The sequence below is a fragment of the Astatotilapia calliptera genome, chromosome 12 (genome assembly GCF_964374335.1).
Source record: "Astatotilapia calliptera chromosome 12, fAstCal68.1, whole genome shotgun sequence".
Classification (NCBI taxonomy): domain Eukaryota; kingdom Metazoa; phylum Chordata; class Actinopteri; order Cichliformes; family Cichlidae; genus Astatotilapia; species Astatotilapia calliptera.
Genome location: NC_137433.1, coordinates 8,732,175 through 8,746,139, shown reverse-complemented (window position 1 = coordinate 8,746,139; position 13,965 = coordinate 8,732,175).

The following is a 13,965-nucleotide window of genomic DNA, read 5'->3' as shown; positions in this document are numbered from 1 at the left end:
ACACTGCTAATGTACTCCACAGTGACAGTAGTCTGGGAGGAAAATTCATGGTGCAGAACTTTAATCCTTATTATCTAAAAAAAAGTTTTAAAAAGCTCAGAATGGCTTTGGTCAGTTTAAACTAAAAGTAGCAGATGTGCTGTAAGTCTGGGAAGATGGCTTTGAACTGTGGATTTAATCTGGTAAGGTTTTTGATTTTAATGTTTCAATAAACAAAACTTTATGATGACACCTTGTAGTGTTCACCAAATATTTGGCTACACATCAACACTATCTGTACTAAATAGCGAATTGAACAGTACTGTTAGTAATGCTGTAGAGAGGCAGGACTTGGTTAGAGTTAGCTTTCGGTACAGCTTGGAGTTTACTGTAACAGGATGGAAATTTTAACAGAATAAGGCTGATGTGATTTTATTGCACTTTTAATGATATTTAACCAAAACTATTGCCTTTCCCTGACCTTAGGCTTAGGTTAAGGCACTTGTTGCTTACATGTAATGATCATCAGCCTTGTACACTTAACATTTATCTGAACCACTTAATGATCATTCTGTTATAGTACATAAATTTGACATTATTTTCAGGGACATGAAAATAAAAAAGATGACTTTTCAGTGAACAGTGAGCAATTACATTAGCACTATAATGTAAGTAGGAAAGTGATTTGGTTGTTAATGGTTGTAATTACTAGGAGAAAGAATATTGTTTAAGAGGACCCATATTAAATAGTTAGGTCTATAAATTGTTGCATAATGATACAGTTTTGTTATTTTGCTAACTGCACACAATCACAGTGGATTTTAAATCATACAGCCAAGATGAGACTGAAGTGCAGACTTTCAGCTTTAATTCAATGGGTTTATTATTTGTGTACATGGTTCCCTGTTATCAAAGAACCCAAAATAATTGGACAATTCACAAGTGGTTTCATGAGCAGGTAGGCGGCGACCACCAGCTGTGATTTTTGTACAAAGCTTACGTCAACGCTATTCTCTGCCAGGACAAAACTTTAAACTATGCTTCCATGATAACGTATGCAAAACTGCTCATGTAAATGTATAATGTTCAAAAACATTACATATTTATTTTAGATATTCTTCAAGGTTTTATTTATTTTACATTTGTTTTAGATTGCATGGGATTGGAGGGGGATAGTAAGCTCCATTTTTGTCCCAGGAGCTTGTTACTCTGACTACTGCGTGACCTTATCAAGAACCAACCCTCCCCTCCACTTGAGAGCAGGTGATGTCTGTAGGTATGCGATGATCTATTTATGAAAGAAGAATGACTCAATGTTCCTCTATATTTGAGACTTCGCGGCAGCGTATGAGAGCTCTGAGCGAAAGAAAGAATGGGATTTGTAAGGGTGAGTTTAGATGTGTGCCAGAGAACCCCCGGTGGCTTATTCCCCTGCTCACTGCATCAGTGGAACTCATATTTCACCTGTCAGGATCTGTCATCTCCACTGCTGTCTTCCCCGTCCCCAAGCTTCCTCTGCCTGGCCTGTTGGCTTTTTTTTAGCTGATGCGTGCGTGTGCATGCATGTGTGTCTGTCTTCATCTTTTTATTAAAACCCTAATAATATCACCCAGTCAATCTAACTTAAGGTTCCCCTGTGATCTGGTTGCCTATTATCATTATTATTATTTCATTAGATTACTCTTGTTTATAATGTGCAGTAAAATTCTTTCATTAAACATTTATGAATCTTTACCTCGTGAAGGCTTTTCATTGTAACCATGCATTACATTTTAATAAAAGCAGCGCCTTTGCTCTGAAGCTGTGCCAGCAGTTGCGTCAGGTTTACCCCTGACTGAGTGAGAACATCCAAATTCAAAGTATAAAATTATGTTTAATTCTGAGGAGATAATTTAGGGCTGTCGATGCCGGCGGGGGTTTTGGCAGCAATATCTTGTCAGAGTGTGATGTAACAGATGCTGTCATTTTTTCCGGTTAAACAGATACAGCAGGTTGCAGTCCAGCAACCTCTGCAGCTGAATCACACAACAAACACTCCGTCTTCTCAGAGAGGAAACAAATGAATTAACGTGGAGAAATAAAGTAGAAAGAAACACATGAGAAATTAGAAGTCACTGAACCAGGTTGGGCTTTTGCGCTGCTGTGTTAGTGAATGTGCCCATGATGGCCAGTCTGCAGCTTCTTGTTGCTGTGCTAAAACACCATGTATGTGCTAAATAAGCCCCACGAACAAAGGGAATAGAGCAACAGAATGAGCGGTCGAATGAGCCACAGGCCCTGAAGAAATGAAAGCAGTTTCACACTTTTCCTTCTTTAATCTCAATATTATCAATATAAGGAACCCCAGAAAGAACATCCAGAGAGATACACTGGCATATGGTTTCCGATGAAATCTAATCTGCTGTCCTCTGGTGACCAGTTGTTACAAACCCCTACAAAGCAGTGATAGGCAACAAGCAAGTCATATTATATATTGATGAAGGCCAAATGTGCAACTACAAGAATGCTGAGCTTTTAGTTTTCGTTAGCAACAGTGAAGTGCTTCCTGCAGGTTTACATTCTGTAGGAAATACTGTGCTATTGCTGCCATTGACAGTAGTCCTTGTTCTGCTCTGTGGCCTCTGTGAGATCGGTGTAGTGGTACATGAACCAGCCCTCCATGTGCTGCAGTTCCTTCAGCTCGAGGCAGATTTCCAGAGCAAAACTACAACTACAGTTGCCAGCTGGCAGGTCAACTTCAAAAACGAGTAGAGACAGACAGCGAGTCCTTCACATGCTGATCCTCTGGCATTCTTCAGGCAAGGTCCATGGGTCATCAGCACCGTGCACACAGAGAACTATACACCCAGTAATGTTGAAAAAGCCTGCAAAATCACTATTAAAACTATAAGAATATTTAAAATTCAAATTCAACATGGAGGACAATGCAGAAAAAGTACTACAAAAAATATGAAAGGTGCAGCCCAAATTAAAGTGAAGCCTAAAATCCCAATGTTGACTGTTAAAATTTACTTAGTAGAAAAAATAAAAACAGAGTTGACCACAGAAATGGTCAAGCTATTCTAAAAAGTAGTCAGAGGCCTGAAAGCATCTGTTTCGGTCATTCGAAACAGATGCTTGAATTACAGGGCTGTGAAAAGGTTTTTGCATCTTGTTTAATCTCCAATTCTTTTGCATATTTATCACACTATGTGATCAATATATATCAACAAAAGAACAAGCAATTAGAAAAGGAGCAAATACTTTTCCACAGCAATGTAAACGCTTATGAGACTGTTCCATTTGGAGTTAGGACATCCACGTCTGGTATCTGGGCTGACAGTTGAAACTTGGAGTATATTGCTATTCAGTATAATCAGTATGTAAGCTAACAGGTAAAGTATATTGTACCTGTTTTTAAAATTGCATATAAAATGTAATGAAACAGCAAACCAGCATTTTAAAAGTCACTGAATAACTTTCCCCCTTTTTAATGCTTCAGATATCTTTTCAGTCACTACATATAAACTCTTAACCCTCTCAGGCTCAAATTAAGTTTTTGTTGCTAATGCACAAAAGAATACTTGCAGTGGTACTTCTGAGTAAAAAAAACCTCATAAAATATGTATGTGGGGTAATCAGGTTGTTAGCTTTTAACTGTTGCAAATCTGCAACGCTTGCCTTGAGAGGGTTAACACCCACCAGAGTCGCGTAGAGAATTAGGGATGGGATATGGGTTAAGTTTATGTCCATGCCTTTTTTTTTTTAATTGTCCATAAAATGTGCTTATTTAGCATGCTAAGACAAAGCCCAACCCTAACTCCTACTCTCGGTTGGTTCCCTAATGACCTGCTGGATGTGAGGAAGTTAATGACATGTGACATCACTCTGGCATACAGGGCATATTTAAATAGCCTGGGATGTCCTAACATCTCATTACATCTGGACACTGATAAGGTCCTTAGCCTTCTATTCTAAGGTTTACGACCTTATTTTCTCTGAGCACATAATAGATTTTTTTTCCAGACGTTTTTCACACCAAGTAATAACAGCTTACCTTTTGCTCTCGTATCACAAAATGATGAACCAAAAGTTCAAGTTTATGACCAAAGCTTCCTTTTATAGTGTTTGTCCGTCATTTATGTACTAGAAATAAAATCTAAAAGACATCTGAGGATTACCTGCAGAACATTCAACCTCCTGAGGTCTAACCCATCCTCCGTGATGATGACATGAACTCAATCCTGACCCTTTGTTTTGCAGATAAAAAAAAAAAGCTGATTTCTTTTTCAGAAATTGGAAAACAATTGTTGGCAAATAGAAGACACACAGATTTGGAGAACAATTTTCTTTAAAAAAAAGAGAAAGAGAAGCAGAAATAAATACATATTCTGGGAGGGCTAGGGTTATCACCTGTGATGAGGTAAAGCCCAGTAAGCCCAGTAAGCCCAGTAAGCTGGAGAAAATACAGCATCTATTCCTCAAAGCATCCTGTTTCCAGTTCCACACCGCTGTTCTTAGATATTCACCATCATACAATCCTTTCCATTCCGGACACGTGTGGCTTTAGCTATTTTCTCCTTCTCTGTGTAAGATCTTTGGTTTTGCCACTGTCTCCTAAACCAAGCGACTGACTGCAAGAACAGGCTGTTCAGTCTCTTTCTCATATGTTCCAGATCTCGGCATATTCCTTTTAAAAAAGTAATCAAAATATTTGTTTCATCTGTGAATGATCATCATGACCCCCACCAGCGTTTGCATGCATGGTGTTCTTTTAGTCTGTAAACACAATAGCTCGAAAACCTTTGAATAAATTCTGATAAAACTTTGTAGGTATGTAGAGTGGAGTCATGTTAACTATCCCTTTAAATTTGGCCTACATCCACCAAGGCCTTCAAGGTCGACTCAGTGATTTGTTGGTCGACAACTGACAAAAAGCCTTTTAACTTAAACACTACTATGCACTATGAAATGTGCTGTATGTTGTCAATATGCAAAAAGTATAAAGATTTATCATGTCACATTTGACCTCTGACCCCTCCATCAAAGTCAATAGATTGATCTGAAAGTCAAAGTGATAATAATGCCATATGGAGCTTTTTAAAACTATCTTTATTATTTATTGTTTGTTTGGAAATCAAAATAGAATTCAAAAACTTTTTCACTTGCTATTTATTACTAAACATTTAAAAAGGATTTTCATCATCAAGACTTGTTTTTGACTCTGACAGCGAGGTCCAGTTCACTATTTCAACAAGTCTTTATTTTTAAAGGTTCTTTTCAACCCTGAATGTTATTAACCATACTTATCATATTGTCATACAGTATTTTTTGCATTTTTGTGCAGTACAAATAACCCCAAATACATCACTTGGTCACATTTTACCTTTTCAGCCATAGTGCATGACAGTTACAACAGTTGCTTGTTTTAAGGATAAAATATGACTACGAGCACCGGCTGGTTTTTCTTTCACTGTGCTCCCAGCCACAGCCACTCTGGTGGCTATGGGGTTTGCTTTTTATGGGCTAGCCGGCTGTGACTGACTGATGGTGGCATTCCCTCTCTTTGTGTGGCAGCTCCAGCTGGAAAACATAAATAAAACGGAGGCAGACAAGGAGCCAAAAGCAATGTGCCAGCCACAGACAGGCATGTGTGCTACAGACTTACAGCATGGCTCCTCACAACAAACTGGGCCAGGTTTGAAAGGCTTAATTGCAGCTGCCTGCTTACAGTAGTTTATGATAATATGAAGTCTTGCAGGCGCACTTGTTTGAAATTCTAGTGAGAATCCTCTCTCTGTCTTTGGTAAAATGGTTCCTGCTTCTGCCCACAGGGAGCCCAGTGAGATTTGTATTTTGTTACTAGAGGCAGAGACTCTACCCAGAATTCCACCAAATTTAGAAGTGGCCTATATTTTGCCTATCAGGCCTCATAATGCATCTGAGTGTTAGCACTTTTTGTGCTCGGGGGGTGCGTCTCAAACGCTGCAGTTTATGACAAATCATATTAAAGATGCACTCTAAATGGCGTAATGCAAATATCTGCCTAATGTGCTAAGCCTGTAAAGGAGGATGGGATGTGATTTTGGAAATGATGTGGGGGGAAAAAAGGGTAGAATTAATATTCAGCGCTCAGTTACAACCACTCCTCCATAATGCATGTCGTGAATACATTTGGCTACAGAGTACTGAGTAATGAGAAGCAAAGGAATCCAGAAATGAGCAAAAATCATCTGGCTCTGACACACTTTCAACTTAGAGCTCCGTTCGGTTGCGAACATGCGGCGGCGATCAAAGAACGCTTCTCCAGAGGGAGCTGTGTGGCCTGGCAGTGAGGCGGGCTCCAGAAGTTCACAGGTCTGATTCCTGCAGCAGTTCTACATCAGTTGCTGGTTGTGTATCCTCCTACCTACAGTAAAGGCAAGTTAACTGTATGACAGCTTCAATAAACACACTGAATGAAAATGTGGTGAAATAAGGCCTCTGGCAACGTGACACATTTCCTGTTTCGAACCTCGCTTGTTGTGACATACTAACCATCTGGACCCGTTGGCAGATGAAAGACTTTTTCCACCTCTAACCTTTTTTTTTTGGTCTCCCTCTCTAACAAATGAAACTGTTCTGACCTGGTATTCTGACCTAGTTGGAAGCAGTGGAGATGTTTTTTTCAAATTGCAGTGCTGACCCTGTTTGCACATAAATGTAGTCCTGCAGCTATGCACCGCCTTTAGACCTTAACCCACATTCTGAAACAGAGCTGGACCATTTCCAAGAGCTTACCCTATCAATGTCTAAATAGCACCCTAGTGTGTGCAGGTAGTGCCACAGCTGCATTGCCATATAAACAGTGTGACTCAGAAACACCATCAGCCTAACACAGCTGCATGAGACACACAGAGGTTAATGGTTCCCCTCTACACAGACTGTTTTACTGCAACGCAAACAAAGCTTGTTCAGCTGAAGTTGGTCAATTGTTGGACAACAAAGAGTAAACAGCACCAGAACATGTGCCTAGAGAAGCCACAGTAAAAAAGGAAGATGACGTTTTTGATTTGCTACAGCAGGTTGATTTAAACAGCAGGTAGGTGGGCGTGATAACTATGTCATTGTCATCATCACATAGAGCAGAAGTGCCAAACATAAGGCACGGGGGCCAGAAATGGCCTGGCAAAGACTCCAATCTGCTGCTGCTGATACAGACCTCCCAACAGTTCAGTTCAATTCAATTCAATTCAATTTTATTTATATACCGCCGAATCACAACAAAAGTCGCCTCAAGGCGCTTCATAGATACAGAGAAAAACCCAACAATCATATGACCCTCTGAGCAAGCACTTTGGCGACAGTGGGAAGGAAAAACTCCCTTTTAACAGGAAGAAACCTTCGGCAGAACCAGGCTCAGGGAGGGGCGGGGCCATCTGCTGCGACCAGTTGGAGTGAGAGAAGGAAGACAGGATAAAAGACATGCTGTGGAAGAGAGACAGAGGTTAATAACAGATATGATTCAATGCAGAGGTCTATTAACACATAGTGAGTGAGAAAGGTGACTGGAAAGGAAAAACTCAATGCATCATGGGAATCCCCCGGCAGCCTACGTCTATTGCTGCATGCTCTCTCTTTCTAGTCCCTGTCAGGACTCTTGCTGCAGCATTTTGGATTAACCTAAGGCTTTTCAACGAGTTTTTTGGACACCCTGATAATAATGAATTACAGTAGTCCAGCCTGGAAGTAATAAATGCATGAACTAGTTTTTCAGCGTCACTCTGAGACAGGATATTTCTAATTTTAGAGATGTTGCGCAAATGGAGGAAAGCAGTCTTACATATTTGTTTAATATGTGCATTGAAGGACATATCCTGGTCAAAAATGACTCCAAGGTTCCTCACAGCGTTACTGGAGGCCAAGGTAATGCCATCCAGAGTAAGAATCTGGTTAGATACCATATTTCTAAGATTTTCAGGGCCGAGTACAATAACCTCAGTTTTATCTGAATTAAGAAGCAGAAAGTTAGCGGCCATCCAGGGGCCCGTTCTTCGTACCTCGCTAAGTAAGTTAGCTGGATTTGATTGTTGACGATTTCGCCTGATCTTGGATCGTTCGGTTCCCCGAAGCTCATCCGGGACTTGCTGTCATAGCAACAGCAAGTCTGTTTATATAAAGTAAACCTGCTCGGGAGCAGGTTTACTTTATATAAACAGGATTAGATCGCGGCCACGCAGGTATGTCCGCTTCATTTATACGAAAGCAACAGCGATATTCCACCACTGTTTCACCATAAATAAATAACATCAATGTAACTAAAGACAATGCAGCACTTGATCCATTTATTGATTTCACACAGATACATACAGGTCATTTCCTAAAAAAGGGAAATGTACTATTAACATTCTATCACATGTATGTGATTATTACAGATGTAATTCATATTTCAGAGTAGCAATTGCAAATTACTTTGTGTAATCAAGATGAGAGACCACGGCTATAAAAGCGAAGGTGGATTTGGGAAGCCTGTCGCAGCCATGTCCTGTCCGTATACGCGAGCCACCCATTGCGGAAGGTGCAAGATTGATAAGGAGAGTTTTCAGAATCCAGCGTATATTGCGGGACAGACAGGATCCTTTAGCTCAGCGCGACAGTGTGCTCATAGAGAGATATCGATTTTCCCGTGAGGATATTATTTACTTAACCAACTTGTTGACGAGGGGGTGCAGGACCACCACCTGTCTTTTTTTTTTGCTCTGCCCTTTTCTTGGTTGCTGTTATGAACAAACAGATTATTTCAGGGTCTCTTTCCAAGAGACAAAAAGCAATATAAGTGATAAACATTACCATTCTGTAGAATATTCTTATATTTCACTTTTACCTGTTCCCATGTTCTAGTGGGTCCTGTTGTGGCTCTAATGTGAAAGGGGATATAATATAACATATTATAATATAATATAATGTAATATAATATTGGATAATATAGTGTGATATGATAAATCTACCCTACTGCCTACTGGTGTTGGCCAGAGGGGCCGATGGCGCGATATGGCAGCCTGGCTTCTGTCAGTCTGCCCCAGGGCAGCTGTGGCTACAACCGTAGCTGCCTCCACCAGTGTGTGAATGTGAGTGACTGAATAGTGGCATTGTAAAGCGCTTTGGGTGCCTTGAAAAGTGCTATATAAATCCACTCCATTATTATTGTTATTATTAAATTACTTACGAGTTTAATTTGTCAGCAACTTTCTGCCAGCCCTCTCTCCTTGCTTTTGCAGCCTTTGCAGTGTTCCCTTGCGTTCTGATTAAACTCTGAAACTCCTGAAATCCCTCACTCAAGAGTTCTTGCTCTGCTGCCGAAAAATACCGAGCCGAGCACGCTCCGTCGACATTTTCGCCGACCAATCAGAGGGTTGCCGATCAATGTTTCCACTATCGATGCGTAGCCCCTTTTACGACACCCAGTGATGTCACATTACTGCGTCCAGCTGTACTAATCGTCAACAGCAGGTGTGTTCGGGGAACCGGATTAGCGAGCTCACGGTTAGCGCGATGGTTTGGTCTTGGATGTGTCATTTGATCTTGGATGTAGAGAGCGACGTACGAAGAACGGGCCCCAGGTCTTTGTGTCTTTAAGACATTCCTGCAGTTTAACTTATTGGTGTGTGTTACCTGGCTTCATGGATAGATAGAGCTGGGTGTCATCTGCATAGCAGTGAAAATGTATGCTATGTCTTCTAATGATGCTGCCTAAGGGAAGCATGTATAATGTAAACAGAATTGGTCCTAGCACTGAACCCTGTGGAACTCCATAATTAACCTCAGTGTGTGAAGAGGACTCTCCATTTACATGCACAAATTGGTGTCTATTAGATAGATATGATACAAACCACTGCACCACATTACCTGTAATACCTACAGCATGTTCTAATCGCTCTAATAGGATATTATGGTCGACAGTATCGAATGCTGCACTAAGGTCTAGCAGGACAAGCACAGAGATGAGTCCACTGTCAGAGGCCATAAGAAGATCATTTGTAACCTTCACTAAAGCTGTTTCTGTGCTGTGATGAGCTCTGAAACCTGACTGAAACTCTTCAAATAAGCCATTCCTCTGCAGATGGTCTGTTAGCTGTTTGACAACTACTCTTTCAAGGATTTTTGATATGAAAGGAAGGTTGGAGATTGGCCTATAATTAGCTAAGACTGCTGGGTCTAGAGATGGCTTTTTGAGTAAAGGTTTAACTACAGCTAGCTTGAAGGCCTATGGTACATAGCCGATTATTAGAGAGGTTGATCATATTTAAGATTGAAGGATTAATTAATGGCAGGACTTCTTTGAGCAGTTTTGTAGGAATGGGGTCTAAAAGACACGTTGATGGTTTGGAGGAAGTAATTATTGAAGTTAACTCAGAAAGATCAATTGGAGAAAAAGAGCCTTAACTTAACATCAATGGTAATAAGAGTAACTGTAGATAATATTACATCTGTGGGATGATTATTGGTAATTTTTTCTCTAATGATAAAAATTTTATTTGTGAAGAAGTTCATGAAGTCATTACTAGTTAACGTTAAAGGGATGGTTGGCTCAAAAGAGCTCTGACTTTTTGTCAGCCTGGCTACAGTGCTGAAGAGCAACCTGGGGTTGTTCTTATTTTCTTCAATCAGTGACGAATAGTAAGATGTTCTGGCTTTGTGGAGGGCTTTCTTATAAAGCAGCAAACTATTTCTCCAGGCTAAATGATGATCCTCTAAATTTGTGACACGCCATTTCCTCTCCAGCTTACGAGTCATCTGCTTTAGGCTACGTGTTTGAGAATTATACCACGGAGTCAGGTACTTCTGATTTGAGACCTTAGTTTTCACAGGAGCTACAGTATCCAGAGTCGTACGCAGTGAGGAGGTGAAATTATTAACAAGATAATCGACCTCTGTTGGGGTAGCATTCAGATAGCTGCTCTGCTCTGTGTTGGTACAGGGCATTGAAGATGATAGCAGTGGGTGGATTATATTCTTAAACTTAGTTACAGCGCTTTCAGAAAGACATCTACTTTGATAAAGTCTACTCTCCACCACTGTGTAATCAATTATTGTAAATGTAAATGTTATCAGGAAATGATCAGACAGGAGAGGGTTTTCAGGAAACACTGTTAAATGTTCAGTTTCTATTCCATATGTTAAAACAAGATCTAGAGTGTGATTAAAGTGGTGGGTGGGTTCTTTTACATTTTGAGAGAAGCCAATTGAGTCTAATAACAGATTAAATGCCATGTTGAGGCTGTCATTTTTAGCATCTACATGGATGTTAAAATCACCCACAATAATTATTTTATCTGAGATCAGAACTAAATTAGATATAAAGCCTGAGAAATCAGACAGAAACTCTGTGTAAGGCCCAGGTGGACGATAGATGGTAACAAGTAAGACTGGTGTCTGAGTTTTACAGCTGGGGTGGACGAGGCTAAGCATCAGGCTTTCAAATGAATTAAAAGTCTGTCTTGGTCTTTCATTGATTGACAGGCTGGTGTGAAAAATTGCTGCCACACCTCCCCCTCGGCCTGTGCTTCGAGGTTTCTGGTAGTTAGAATGACTCGGGGGTGTTGATTCATTTAAACTAACATAATCATCCTGCTGCAACCAGGTTTCTGTAAGACAGAGTAAATCGATTTGTTGATCAATTATTAAGTCATGTACTAACAGAGACTTGGAGGAGAGAGACCTAATATTTAATAATCCACATTTCACTGTTTTACTCTTTGGTTCAGATGTGGATACTGTATTGTTCTTTCTTTGTGATTGTTTATGTTTATTGCTGGTTTTTAGTTTGTTTTTTGGCTCTTTGGGAGTCTCTATGGAGATGGGGGTTTTTTTTGGAGGGGGGGGGGGTAGCAGGAGGAGAGAAGCTGCAGAGAGGCGTGTAAGACTGCACAGACTCACAACAGCCATTCATACTAAACGAAAGTACTTAAGTAATAAACAGTTCAATGATAGAACAGGTCTTGATGCATTCTCAATCATCCAGGAAAGTAAATCTCCAAAAGTTGATTCTGTTCATCTGGACGTATCTTTTTCAGTTGGAGAAATGTTTCATCACTAATCTAAGCCATAACTTTATAATTTGAAAGCAAAACAAATCTGTTAAGTCCATATTTCCAAAAAAAGAGAAAAGAAAATTCGTGCAAAGCGAATTATTGACTTCCTACCATAACAAGAAAGAAAGAATTTGCAAAGATTTTTTTTTAATCCAGTCTACTTTCAGCATGTTGTGCAAATGGGAATAAATATTAGTGCTTGGTGAATCTCAAATAATAATGATGAGACAGACATAGAAGCACCTAATATCTCATTGTTACATTCTAATTTGTGTTGTACAGTTATTTTATTTTCAACTTTAATTTATATATTTTATCTTATTCTTTCCCAGTTAAATTTACCCTTCATTCTAATTTGTGTTGTACAGTTATTTCATTTTTAACCTTAATTTATATTTTATTCCTTCCTAGTTAAATTTAACCTTTTTAATTTTTCATATTTATTTCCTATCTTATTCATAGCCTTTTCCTTTTTTGTTTTCTTTAGGTCACGAGCAGTTGTCCAAGCATTTCACTACATATCGTACTGTGTATGACTGTGTACGTGACAAATAAAATTTGAATTTGAATTTGAATTTTTATCTTTCCCTAAAACATTCTCTAACATTAAGCTGAGCTTTATACATGAATGAGATTTAAGTTATTCTACATAACAAGGTTGTTTTCACATGTTTACATAGTTTTGAGTTTCCCCTAATTTGACTACCAAAGAGGATTTTTATTCATTTATTATTTACTGATACACAGCCACACTGAAGTGTTTAGTCAGCATAATCATAGTTAGAATCAAATATTACACATAATCAAAAGTTAACAGTGGTAACAAAATATGTCTGATCATGTTGTCACGGGCAAAATAACTCAATTTGATTTGATGGCAACTGAACTATAAGCCTACATCATATATCCAACTACTGAAAGCGTTATACAGACTCTGAATTTTGAGAAGCTGCTTGAGGATACTGATCAAACAAGTGAGGGGGAGTTTGTGCCTTGCGAGAGAACTTTCCAAACCTCCAGCTGATCTTAAGGTTTGGGAAGGCCTCTGTATATAGCTGAATACAGCTGAGGATTGCCTGGCTCTGCTGCAAATTTGCAAAACATTTTTTTAAAATTTGATTTGATTTTATTATCCTTTGTTTCTTTTTTTTCATTATACACCAGCTTATTTTTCAGTCATCAGTAAAAAATGAGTTTCACAGAATTCTAACAGGCTCTGAGCAAAGTAGTAATTCAAATCAAATAGTGATTCATTCTGTATTTCTGCATTAGTTACGGTTGACTAAGCCTTCATTCACTATTGCCATTTCTTCTTCTGCAAGCACTAAATAAAGCTCAAAAGTTTGGAGTTGAAGTAAATGTTTCATAGCCTTGTTGTCTAGTTGCCTAGTTGTCACCACTCAGACAATACCTCCACCTCAGCACTGACATAGACAGAGAAGAAGTCAAAACAGGAAGCAAAGACATTGCAGTGTTTTCTTTTTCTTTTTTTTCAAATTTCTATCCACAAAGTCTCAAGTTTTCAAACTGTTGCAGCACCTCCCTCTGTGTAATCTCTGAATCTCTGAGTTTCTGCACAGACACATCATTAAAACAGCTGCAAAAGCCGAAATGATCATATACTCGTGTCTTCAAGTTGGCAACCCATCAGGTTACAAAATCAAGAGACGCAAAACAGCACCAACTTTAACACCACTTATGGTCATGTGACAGGGTCTTTAATTATTCTGACCTGGAAGCTATGTCCATGTTTTATACAGTCTGTGACCATTACGCATGTTTTTGACACTGTCCCCTAGTGGCAGTAGACAGCTACAGCATGCTGTGTAGGTTCTGGATAGCACCCTTTAAGGACCCTTTACTTTGCAGGGCACAAATGTCCTTTACCTCTGCAAAACAAGAGCAATGATGCTCTTGTTTTGTATTGAATTATAAT